Source organism: Sapajus apella, unplaced genomic scaffold (assembly GCF_009761245.1).
Source record: "Sapajus apella isolate SASKATOON/1434 unplaced genomic scaffold, GSC_monkey_1.0 scaffold41, whole genome shotgun sequence".
Classification (NCBI taxonomy): Eukaryota; Metazoa; Chordata; class Mammalia; order Primates; family Cebidae; genus Sapajus; species Sapajus apella.
The window spans coordinates 20,927,250-20,941,190 of NW_022436981.1; the positions used below are offsets into that span (position 1 = coordinate 20,927,250).

Here is a 13,941-nt window from a genome sequence, read left to right on the forward strand (position 1 = left end):
CCCCACAGTCAAGTTCTTTCTTCTGAGGTGGCAAAAGTGGAGGTTGTTGCAGATCTCTACAGATTTGCCACAGGTAATTTGAATATATGCCACTGGTAACACTCTGGTGGAATTATTTTACCTTATCTAGAAGTTTTCTTTTTGTAAATTGTGAAATCTTATAAAAAATGTAAATATGTATTTTCAGTAAATAAATTTCAAAACATTTAGAATATTTGGGTACATATTAAGTTAGTATTCAAGAGATATGTTAGCAAATGACTGTTTAGTACTTTACTCTTCATTGGTCAACCTTGTCCTATGGAGGAAATATTTACTAGACTAAACTTTTTACATAGATAAATAAGCGCTTTGGTACCTTTTTTTTTTTTTTTTTTTTAAGTCAACTTCTTAAGATTTAAAACTATCAAATTATAGCTGGATTTGGAACCTTTTTGGTAGCTGTAAAATTAAGTAATTTCTGCACAAAAAAATTTTGAAAAAAACCCTTAAACCAAAAATAAGGTTTTTTTTTTTTGAAAAATTATGTGAACATTTGAATGATCTGTCTAGAAATGAGAAAACTATCACAGAAAATATCTTTTTAAACCTGACTTTTACAAAAACCTAATGTATTTGATTATGTCATCATTACTAATTTTTTTTTGTTCTTGATAATAGTACACCTGAACTTATTTCTCATATTTTCACTTTCTAGCCTTTTAGGCTGCTTCTAATTGGACCCTAAAAATGATGCTCATTCTATAGCATCATTATGCTGTTGTAGTGATGCTATGGAATGGGTGGGAATGAGGAACTAATTCTCAAAGTAGTGTTTGTTCTCACAGCATTCAAGGAATATCCTTACAGGAGGTAAATTGGATTAAGTACATTTGTGAGATATTCCATGCTTCATCAGGTCTCTATTTTAATTTCTCCAATAACTAGTTTTTCAAGGACTATTATATTTAATTATCTTCTTCCAATTATACTTTTCCTCAGTCTTTTGCAGTTTGCCCTTTGAGTAATGAAACTAGTTGAATCTTCAGCAAGCCTGAGTCAGTGCATTATGAAAGCTTTAAAGAACAAAATGATGCTGATTCATATCTGTTACTTTTATTTCTCATGGATAAAAATCCTGTATAGTTTTTGATTATTCTAGTTGCCAGTTTGAAACCTGAAATTTATGTGTGCAAATAAGAGCGTTCTTATGCTTTTGGATTCTAGGTATTTTTTCAGGATGCTTAGAAGGCAGAAACAAAACTTTATATAGGATCTAATGAAAAACATTTAAACAAGTACTTAGAATCACATATCTCACAAAATATTGCTTTAAATACAATAATAAATTAAAAGGAGAAATTTTGCCTGAGTATGATGTAACAAAATAGACCTAAAATTATTTTCATTCACTTAGTGAATACTTATTGAGCACTTATCCTATAATTGTGACGGAGTTGAACATTGGTTCTGCTATCCTGATTCTACTATATTGGGTCACCATTGTTGTATATTATCAACACAAAAACAATTCCTAATTAGATATAAATACTGGATACAACATATGGCCAAGTGATCTGAAAAAAATTAACAGAAAGTTCTTATAATATTAATTGGGAAATCTCTCTCAAGTAATGCTTAGAAATAAGATATTAAAATTAAGTAATTTACTTGTGTTATTTTAATTCAAGCATACTGTTTTATGCATTAATTGCATAAAAAAGAAATTAAAATTACATATGACCATTTCATTTGCATATTCTTGTTTAAAACATTTTGAATATTATAATCAACTGTATTTATTGAAATACCAAGAGTAATAAATGACCTCTAGAATTTCAATTACATATTGAACAAACATCTACTTTCCTTCCCATGTTTAATTAGGTATGAAAAGGGTCAAATTACTTTTAAGGCTGAAAATTATAATAGTGTTTAATTCAGTCATTCAAGTTCTCTACTGTCATGTGTTGGATATATTTTCATTTCTGTCTAGCAGTCTCTGTTGGCTATGATAGACATAAATAGCTATCTGTATTTTCTGAAATATTTTTAAAGCATGGACCACAGTATTATATATACACATGAATAGAATGTGCTATTTTAATAAAAATAAAGTAACATTTTATTTTTAAATTTAAGAAAGTGTTTGGAATATATTTAACATAATAGACATAACATGTAATTGTGCTGATAAAATATAATTTATTTAAATTTTCTCATTGACTTTTTTCTTTTTTTAACCTTTTAAAAATGATTCTACACCCTGTGCGGTGGCTCATGCTTGTAATCCCTGCACTTTGGAGGCTGAGGTGGGAGGATCACTTGAGATCAGGAGTTTGAGACCAGCCTGGCAAACATGTTGAAATAGGGTCCGCAGTAAAAATACAAAAACTAGCTGAGGTGGTGGTGCAGACCTGTAATCACAGCTACTCAGGTGGCTCAAACACCTATATATTTTTAATTAGCATTTTATAAGTGCAGTGTGAGGGTTATGTGTTCAGTGTTTTTTATGAAGAAAACTGATAGTTACTGATGGCTGTGATGGTGGACCATTTGGAGTGGCCACTGAAGATGCCAGCTGCAGCAGCAAGCCTTAGCTGGGGGCTATGCACTCTGTGGATCTGGCAGGGGCCAGCAACAGGTGATCCCAGCAGGTGTCCCACACACTGAGTGAGTGTGGTGGGAGCCTGCACGTTCTGGCCCAGCTGCAGCTGCCCATCTGCAGCTCTGGACCTGGGCAACCCTGTGCTTTTGGGGGCCCAGGAAACCCCCCTGACATTGCAGGCTTAGAAGTGCCTGCTCATACTCACTGGCCTCTCTCCACTCCTGGCACCCACTGTGTAGTGCAGCAAAGTTGTGGATGTGTCCTGATAGCTGAGGCCAGGTGCTGTTGTGACCTGGTTGGGTGTGTATGCAGTTGGGGTAGTGCTGACCTCTGCTTTAAATCCAGTGAGAGCGATGGACAAAGATTAGAGCAATACTAATGTGCCCTTGTATGCTTAGTACCTATGAAATGGAGTGGGGGACACTGGAGAAAAGAAACATGTAGTAACATAAACAAATACCCAGAATTCACCATATTATATAAAATGCATTACAAGTAGTACAAGGAAGTTAAAGATATGTAGTTGAAAGTGCTGTTTGAATAACATAGCGGAAGTTGAAATGGTTGACTTGAATCAGTATGATTTTAAGAGATCAACTGGAAAAAGAAACATTTTCTATCACAGGCAATAAAAGAAGAAGGACACAAACACCGGCATGAATATTATCCACAGAGGTCTTTTTCCAAAGGCTGTTCCTTGCAAATTATAGGAATTGTAATTTGCAACTGACCATTTTCTTTCTACATATACTCTTTTATATATTTTTGCTAATTTTTTATGTGCATCAGTCCTTTCCATAGAATCTATAAGACCTTCAAGGTTAGAATCATGCAGATGACTTTTTTCTAGATCCCTTATAGTTATCACAATGCAGAGAACTCATTAGCTCAGTTTTAGCCTTCTGATTTGAAATTAGAATGACTTCCCTTATGGGCCCTTTAAATTCCAAAAAACATCTTTAACAATTGTAGCATTAAGTGCTCAATAAACTTGATGTTTGTTGATTGGTTTCATAACACATATTCCATATCTTTATATTAAGAAGTATACTTTTTTAATCTAAGATATCTCCCCATTGATATTTTATGAATGAAAGTGCAACAGTAAAATGAAAGATAGATATTTTAGGCACTTCTATTGAAGTGTCATCCTTTTAAAACTGTGTTACATTCCAGACCATAAAACTTGCTTTTCATGTGTTATAATTCAGGTTTTTTTAGTCCTCTTCTATCATATGATGTTATAGGTAGATGTTTACAGTTGATGTTATTTCTAAATTTATAACAAAGCTCCAGATTACATATTTAGTAGAAAACATATTAAAAACCAAAAAATAATGGAAACTCTTCCAAAAGTTTGTATTTCTAAAAATGTGTTAAATTTGTACTATTTCTCTCTAAATGCTACATAAGACATGGATTACATATAGTGATACTGCACATTGATCATCAAACTGGACTGTTTAGGTTCAACTTTCATAGATTTTATTTTCTTTTTATGTCAAGTAATTTGATAAGCAACATTTTAATCTTCATTTGGGTTACTAAGAAAAATGTCACTTCTATACCAAGTAAAAAAGTTACAATTAATGTAGTCAACGAATACTTTAGTAACACTTAAGTGATTATCTTTAATCTTTCATCTCACTTCCTGATAGATATTTGGAGCTAATTTTGGCAATCTGTGTAGCATGGTGTTAACAGTTCATGATTTACATTCAGATTAGGTAGTATCAAAGTATGAATCTAATCCTTCAACTGTAAACTTTCTCTTTGTCTTTCAACTTCTCCTCCAAAAATATAGAAATATTAGTAATAGCTATGTTGGCATTATACTGAGTTATTTTATATTATAGCAGATACTCAAAACTGCTATTATTGTATTTATTGGGATTTTAAAATTTGAAATTAACTGCAATACATAATCAAATGACAATCTGACATTCCTAATTAAAAACGTTTCCAGTTCTAAAAGCATATCCATTTAAAATAATATTTAATGAGATAATTCATAAATTATTTTAAAACATGTAGAAAGTGGTTTTATCACATTAGGAATTACATGTATTTACTATTTTTTAGTACATTTTACTTGCCCTTATTTATAGAGTTTTTTTTTTGAAAGACAAAGTTACAAAATTTCAATTAAATAAGAGACAAAAGTTGAAGAGATCCGTTGAACAAGTGGTGACTTTAGTTAATAACTATTGCATTCTTGAAAAACCGTAAGAGTGTATACAAAGTATTCTTATAACCCAGTACGAACTCTGTGAGGCAATATCTATGTTAGCCAGATTTAGTCAGTCCACAATGTATGTATAGTATACTTTAAAAGATGTCAGTGTACACGAAATACATACACTTTTTCTTTCAATGTAAAATATAAAATAAAATTTAAAAAAACAAAACATGAATTCATTTTTTTTGTTTTAATTGACTAAGGTAAGTTAAATATGGTTGCTTCTTAATTAAAGACTATTTAACAAAAATGCAAATAACTATAAATTCTGAAAGCAAAAGTACTCTTAAACCAGTATACTAATTCAACGTGGTCAGTATGGATATTTTTTCTTGTGTTGTTTTTTATTTTATAACTAGCAGTAATTATAATCAAGAAGCTTAGACATTTTTATAAATGCTGACAGAAGTGCTCACTTAAAAAACGCATGGCATTTGAGGATTTATGAATTCATGTGTACACCCAAAAGGTACTTTGGGCTGAAATAGATGACACTCAACTACTTCCTGTTAGATGTAAGAAAATGTGCTAATTGCATTTAATATAGTTTATTATACTGTAGTCAACATAGGCCATCTGTCCACAACAGCTGCCTCATGGTGGTTTCAGCAAAGCATGTGCACGTATATATTTTAAGTGAAAGTACAATTGAAAAGAGCAAAACAGCTTGCATTGAATTTGTGTTACATGACTATGCAGCAAATAAATTTTATAATATTATACCAGCATGAATGTACTCCAACCAATTTCCTCCTAGTGCAAGAAGTGACTTGGTTTAAAAGTAAATATCAATAAATCACTTGACTAAGATATAACCATGAGAGTTTGTATTATATAAAGACAAAATGTAAAAAAGATGACTGAAATACTGAGCTTAATATATAAGTATAAATGCAGGTTTGAGAAGCCTTGGGAGAAGTAGAAAAAGAGATGCCAAGAGCAGGTGAGATAATAAGTCGGGGGTCTGGAACCTATGATGGTGAAATGGGTTAAAGGTACTTTTAAAAACAAAAATGTTAAATATCCAATATGCTATTAGCAATTCTGTGATGTATTCTGCTCATAAAAGGATTAGTAAAGTCGACTAGACAAAAAAATATTGTTGCAAATACTATGTTTTTGCTAGGTAAACATCAAAGACAATGCTGTTTTGATAACTGAGTTCAAGTAAGAATCAAAAGGCAAAGCATGGTGGGTGGAATTTCAACTTTTTAAATAGAATAGACTTGGGAAACACAATAACTCTTAGAAATATAGAGATAACCATGCAAATATGTTACCTCCTCAAAAATTCACAGATACATTGAGATGAGGTTGCCATTCTTCCCAAGAGGATAAACCTTAACCAGTTTTAATTGAATTTAATTCAATGTATTATTGCAGTCAGCATAAGTTTATTTTAGTAGAAAAGGTGACCTCAGTAGGTAACTGAGTTGTTAACTGGAAAGACACTAAAAGGTAAAGATCATTCATATCAATAAATATATATTGAACAATTCTTGTGCCAGATGATTGTTAAATCACTGTGTATCTCACAGTGAACAAAGACAGAAATCATTGCCTCTATGATGATTATATGCTATTGGGGCACAGTGACAGAAGAAAACAAAATAAATGAGTAAATTATACAGTATATTAGGCAATTTTAAGTGCTATGAGGTAAATAAAGCTGGCAAGGTAGTATTACGGAGAGGATGCAATTTTAATTTGATCGAAGATGTAAAGAAAAAGAAGGCACCAATCAGATAGAGATCTGGGTAAACAGAGTTACAAACACAAGAACATATGTAAGATCTCTTAGTCTTAATTTGACATTTAAGAAATAGCAAGAGGGTCTGGGACCACAAATTATGAAGGTGCTTTCATGTTAATTTCCTCTTGGCAAATATAACCAGGTTTGTAAGTGCTGGTCAACTAATAAAGTAGGCTCATTTCATAAATAGAAATAATAAAGAATTTTAAGTTGTCAAAACAATTTACAACTCATAGCCTGTTCAAGTTTATATACTATTTTGGAATATTATTTGAATATTACTCTTTTGTCCCTACTATATAAGTCATTAGCCATTTTTTTTAAAATTTTTATCTCATTTGATTTTATTACTACACAGGAGGATGAGCCAAACTATGTGAAGTATTTTTTAGACTCTTTATTCTTCATAATCTGAATAGAATTGACAGAAATACCAGAGAAAGGAAACAGAAAATATCTTATAAAATATTTATGCATTCATTTCTTCAAGACATTTATTGAGAAACTGTCATATGCCAGCAGCAGGCTAAGTACTGGAGCTATGGTACTATAAAAAACAGACATGATTTTGTCCTTAAGAATGTAGCATTCTAGTAAGACATTCATGCATTAAACAAAGGATAACAAAATAACTTGAAAGAATGTTTTACAGAAACATGCAGTTTTTTTTTTTTTTGAGACGGAGTTCCGCTCTTGTTACCCAGGCTGGAGTGCAATGGCACGATCTTGGCTCACCGCAACCTCCACCTCCTGGGTTCAGGCAATTCTCCTGCCTCAGCCTCCTGAGTAGCTGGGATTACAGGCACGTGCCACCATGCCCAGCTAATTTTTTGTATTTTTAGTAGAGACGGGGTTTCACCATGTTGACCAGTATGGTCTCGATCTCTTGACCTCGTGATCCACCTGCCTTGGCCTCCCAAAGTGCTGGGATTACAGGCGTGAGCCACCGCGCCTGGCCAGAAACATGCAGTTTTAGGGAATTCTCTTGTCTTGGAAATCAGGGTAGTCCTAGAAACATACAAAGCCATTACAACTGTCTTATGAAATACAAAATATTAATTTGGTTAAAAATGGAGTAATGATTACATAAAATAGTACTGATCATGCCAATATTTCAAGTTCTGAAAGTTGCCTACAAGACTGGGTATCACCTGCAACTCTTATAAGAACAGTTTTGTTACAGTGTTGAAAATGAAAGCTTGATTGAAGTATTTTCACAAGAAGTGTTCACCACAGTGCTATTCACAATAGCAAAAATATAGAATCAACCTCGGTGTCCATCAGTGGTGCACTGAATAAAGAAAATGTGGTATACATACAACATGGAATATTATAAACCCATTAAAAATAATGAAATCAAGTCCTTTGCAGAAATGTGAATAAAGCTGGAGGCTTTTATCTTATGCAAACTAACACAGAAACAAACAAATAAAAAAGCAAATGCTGCATAGTCTCGTTTATATGTGGGAGCTAAACATTGAGTACACATGGACATAAAGGTGGGAACAATAGACACTGAGGACTACTAAATGGGGACAATAGGGAGGGGAAGGGGCAAGGACTGAAGAACTACCTATTGGATATTATGTTACTGTACTAATTACCTGGGTGACAGGTTCAATTATACCCTAAACTTCGGTATTATAAAATATATCTTTGTAACAGCACACATGTACTCCCTGAATGTAAATAAAATTTGGAGAAAAAACAATGAAGGAGAGGAAATGAAATTTGAGAATATAGACAACCCCGTTAAGGAGTTTTGTGATAAACAGTGTTGAATAAAAGACCTGGAACCAACCCAAATGCCCAATGATGATAGGCTGGACAAAGAAAATGTGGCACATATACACCATGGAATACTATGCAGCCATAAAAAAAAACAATGAGGTTGTGTTCTTTGTAAGGACATGGATGAATCTGGAAACCATCTTTCTCAGCAAACTGACACAAGAACAGAAAATCAAACATGTTCTCACTCATAGGTGGATGTTAAACAATGAGGGGAGCATCACACGGGGTCTGTTGTGGGGGGGACTAGGCGAGGGACAGCAGGGGGTAGGGAGGTTGGGGAGGGATAACATAGGGAGAAATGTCAGATATAGGTGATGGGGGAATGGAGGCAGCAAACCACATTGCCATGTATGTACCTATGTGACAATCCTGCATGATCTGCACATGTACCCCAGAACCTAAAGTACAATAAAAAATAAAAGAAATAAAAAGAAATTAAAAAAAAAAATTAGGCAGAAAGTGAAAGTGCCACAAACTCTTCTGAGATATTGTATCAATTTGTACTTCTACTAATGCGTAAAAATACCATTTCACACAAAATATTAAAAAATGTATACTAATTTATTCTAAATATGTGCTAATCTAAGTTCTGAAAAGCTTTTCCAAACAAAATTCTGAAATGTATACATATGCATCATTGATATTTACATATATATAAAACTATGATCATGTAAAACCAGATATTTTAAACTTTAAAAATTTCTTATTCTGTGTTCTACCTGTGTTCTTCTGCATTCTTATTTGGTTATGATTTATGTTATTTTGTGCTGTTGATATTTTTCTTATCTATTAAATAGATATGCATATTGCAGGATTTATTCCTTTACTATTCATTGCAAAGGTACTTTCTCTAGTTCAGTGTTACAGTTTGTTTATAGTAATTTTTCCCTGCCAATAGTTAAAAAGTTGTGTTAAAATTTGTCATTTTTATTTTGATGGCTGAATTTCAAATTATGTTAATAAAAGCCTTTTCCTTGCCAAGATTATATTTTTAAATTCTGACAGTCTTTTTCTCGTAGTATTTATACAGTAGGCCTTTTTGTTTTAATAACATATAAACCATAATTCCATTTATATTTTTTATTTTGGTCTAATGGGAAATCTAAACTATTTTACTTTAAATGGTTACTTGATTGTTGGAAAATTAATGTTACATAATTAATCTTCACAGATGTGAAGAAACACATTTAGCACTTAGTGAAAGTCTCTATGTTTTTCACTGATTTGCTAATTTACACAGATATGGGTATACATATAAATTCAGAGATAGATTAGATACAGATATACCAGGATATTTTTGAAATGGTTAATAGTTGAGAGTTCTCTGTTCAAAAGTTTTCTAGTCACTTTTAGTGATTGCTTTCCATTAGGAAATTTAGAAAAAAAAACTTTTAGTCAAGTTTCAAAAATCTTCTGTGATCTTTTGATTTGGATATCTTTATATTTTAGACTCAGTGGGTGAGATCTGGCATCATATTTACCTTGTGTATTCCTATCCAGTGTAATATTTGGTTTTCCATTTATCAAGCTCTTCTTCATGTCACTCACTAGAAACAAAGTCTTATTCACATAGTCCTTTCATAGTTTTTGTTCATTTGTTCCCTAATATTGGCATCTTTTCATTTATTTCCTTACTGAAATTACTGTCTACCCTTCCATTATATTATCTATCCAGCTGCTGTTTTTATATGGTTACATTATTCATATCTGTACTTTTGTGACCAGCCATTTAACTCAATGTTAAAGTTGTGCCCATCATATTTTAGTTTTAAGTAAACTTTGAATTTCCTGAAGCTTTATCACCTGTTAATATTAATTTTCTTTTCAAAATATATGCTTACTTTTAAAAATAGAATTTAAGAAAAAACTTACAGAAATAGTTTCAAGAATGATGTCAAGAGTCTGCTTAGTTGTATTATTCATAAATAAGTTTAGAATATTTTTAGTGGACAAATGTTAAGTATGATCCTAGAATAACACTGTTTTATAAGAGTAAGATTCATAAGTAATAGGATAATACATAATGTATATGTCTGTGGATAACTTATAATATCAAAATTTATTGCTTTTAATTCTTTTTATGACCAGTCTTGTTTTCATTGGGACTACTTGTTCTGGAGATGACAGATAATATTTATTTTCTGAATTCAAAGAAAACATACTTCAATTGTAGAAACCACAAGCCAGGGATTGCAATGCACAAACTCTGTGGCAATACCTCTGCCCAGTTCTCCTTTTCCTTACAAAGAGGACATCAGATGAAGGAAATACTTTCTCGGAAGGCAAGATTTCAGACTTTAGAAGTGTTTCCATGCTTATCTCCATGGTATAGTTTCTGGTGCTGGGGTCTCTTGTTCTCCGAACATCCACAAAATCAGAGACTGCTTTTAGTCATCCTTCTCAAAGTTGGTAGATCAGAAAATTGCCTGTATTTCATACTGTGATATAGAAGACAGCAGAGGGCTGCGAGAGAGATAAAAATGGGCAGCTGGTATTGTCTGCTTACACGGTGGGGGTCCTTGTGTTCCTGGAGTACTGGGAATGTAGCTGAAGTTCAGTGAGGCTTCAGTCTGCTTGCAACCACCCCCAGTGATGGTCTATAGGGACCCTGTGAAAGCAGCTGTGGGACGGATTTCTTGTTGTGTGGGGTAAGAAGAAAAAAAGGCTGCTGAAGATAACCTCATGAAAAGACTGAACAGAGTCTTTCTGAACAGAAAAGACAACTGCTGCTGCCGCCTCCTTCTCTGCTGGTTTGCTGGGCTCCTTGGCCTTGGCATCATCTGGTTCCTTCTTGGCCTCCTCTGTCTTCTCTTTGGGTTTAGCATCTTCCTTCACCTCTACCTTGGCAGGAGCCTCCTTCTCTGGGGTGGCTGTTTTTTTCTTATCTTCAGCCTCTTCGTTTTTGGCTTCGACTTTGGATTCTTTGGGTTTTTGATGGCAGATTCCTTCTTCTCCACCTTGGGCTTTGGAGCCTCCTTCTTGGGTGCTTCCTCTTTCTTGCTGTCCTTCTCTGTTTTTGGCATGGTGGGAGCTTTCTCCTCTTTTGCCTTCTTTGGGGGCTCTTTGACTTTCCCCTCCTGGGGCTTCTCCTCCTTCACTGGGGACTTCACCTCTTTCTTCTTTGGGATCTCCTTCTCAGGGGCCTTGGCATCCTCCTTCAGGGGAGACTTCACCTTTTCTGGGGACTTGACCTCCTCCTTGATAGGGCTTTTGGCCTTTTCGGGGGATTTGTCTGCAGGGGACTTTGCTTCCGCCTTTGCTGGAGTCTTGGCTTCTGGAGACTTCACTTCAAGAGTCTTGGGCTTCTCAGGAGACTTTGAGTCTTCCTTCACTGGGGACTTGGACTTCTTGGGGGACTTTGCTGCTTCTTTCTCTGGGGACTTAGCGTTTTCAGGGGACTTGACCTCAGCTGGAGATTTTACTTCTTCCTTCACTGGGGACTGGGCCTCAGCTGGTGACTTTGCCTCTTCCTTTGCTGGGAACTTGGCCTTCTCTGGAGACTTGGCCTCTACTGGTGACTTTGCCTCTTCTTTGCTGGGGACGTGGCCTTCTCGGGGACTTGACCTCAGCTTGAGATTTTGCTTCCTCTTTCTCTGGGGATTTGGCCTCAGCCAGTGACTCTGCCTCTTCCTTTGCTCCGGACTTGGCCTTCTCGGGGGACTTGACCTTGGCTGGAGATTTTGCTTCCTCCTTCTCTGGGGACTTGGCCTCAGCCGGTGACTTTGCCTCTTCCTTCGCTGGGGACTTGGCTTCCTTCTCTGGGGATGCAGCCTGTTCTGCTAAGGGAGACTTTGCTTCTTCTCCCCCTTCTACGCCGTCTTCTTCAGCCCCTTCTTCCTCCTTGCCCTCCTCCTCTTTGGCCTCTTTCTCCTCTTGTTCAGTCACTTGGGTCTCCTCTGTTCCTCCACAATCACAGTTTCTTTCTCAGACTTCTCTACCACTTTGATCTTCTCTTCACTTTTGACCTTTATGTGAGTGGACACGGAGGGAATTTTGGGAAGTCCCTCTGGAAGCGAGAAAGGAATTGGGCCAAAGCCAATCCGACACTCTTTGCCTTCCAGGAGTTTTCTGTAAGCTGCTATCTCTATGCACAGAGTTATCTTGACATTGAGCAGGTCCTGGTATTCTCGCAGCTGGGCTGCCATCTCCCACTTGGTGTTCTTCAGCTCTGCCTCCAGCTGCTGAATGGCTTCCTGGTAGGAGGCAATGTCGGCCTGATGGCAGTCCTCTAGCTCAGAGCGCTGCCTCTCCAGGGAGTCCTTGGTGCTTTTCATTGCCTCCAGCTCTGTGGTCCTGGCCTGGAGCTGACGACAGTACTGTTATCTCCTCATGCGCTTAGTGCATGGTGCCGGATTCACCTTGGCTGCCTCTGACAGTCGGTTCTGACTCCTGGGACTGTGGCGTGCTCTGCACCACGTGGTCTCCAAGCTGCGTGCGGATATCGTGCAGCAGCGACATCACGTTGCACTTGAGGCTTCGCGCCTCGGCCTGTACCTGTACCTGTACCTGCACAGCGCTGCAGCCCTGGATCTGGCCGAGGAGCTCGCCCACCTCCTCCTGGTGGTGGCGCCACAGGTAGCCGCAATCCTCCAGCAGCGCCTGCGCTTTCTTCTGCAATCCACGCGCGCAGCCTCGGCTTCCTGAGCGAAGCGCGCAAGCGCGCCGGCCGCCGCCTGAGCCTCCTCGCTCTGCCAGGCGTTGTCGTCGAGGCGCTGGCACACGTGCTTGATGACCTCGAGCAGGTGCTCCTGCTCCAGGGCAGCTGACCGCGCACCGCGCCCAGGCACAGCACCGCGCCGCGCATCTCGCGGACCTCGCGCTCCTACAGCTCGACCATTGCGGCGCGGCCTGCCTGCTGCTGCCACAGAGCCGCCGCCTCGCCCTACAGGCTGCGGTTGTGCACCTCCAGCTGCCGCACCTTGTTCATGTAGCCCGCGAAGCGGTCGTTCAGCGCCTGCAGCTGCTCCTTCTCACTGCGCGCCGCTGCTGCTGCCACCAAACAGACCTCCGGTCCGGTTGCTCAGCGTGTCCAGCGAGTCGGTGCTCGAGGCGGGGCCTGCACCGCGGAAGCGGCTGGGCGAGGCGGTCACGGAGCTCACAGATTTCCGCGTCCATGAGTGGAAACCGCTGGAGGAGCCAGCGGCCGAGCACATCCCGCCTGCGCTGCCCATTCGGGCCTGCTGGCAGTGGAGGCTGCCGTCGCCGTGCAGAGGTGCGAACTGGACGCCCAGCAACGCATCCACGCCGCCGAAGTTCATGGCCAGAGCAGGTGCGTGGGGCACGGGGAGTCTGGGAGCTATGGATGCAGAGGCACTGAGAAGCCCTCAGTCAGTCGGTCTTAGAAGTACGAGAAATGCAAACACATTAGCAATTGTTTGTAGCTAATAACTTTCATTACCTTCTCACTTCCCTCATTCCTCCTCCAGTTGACTGTTGAGAATGTTAGACAGGGGGAACTCTTTTGCTTAGACATCGTTCTTACCCAAAATGCTGATAAGTGTTAAACCTTTTGCTTAGAAAGTGGGAAGTACAAGGAAGGAAAATATGAATGGAATAAGGAAATCTTGC

At 37.6% G+C, this 13,941-nt stretch overlaps 1 pseudogene; it reads right to left on the minus strand.

Moving 5' to 3' along the window:
• Window positions 1-10,938: 10,938 nt before the first annotated feature.
• Window positions 10,939-13,631, minus strand: LOC116565678 (annotated as a pseudogene).
• Between the last annotated feature and the right edge of the window lie 310 nt (window positions 13,632-13,941).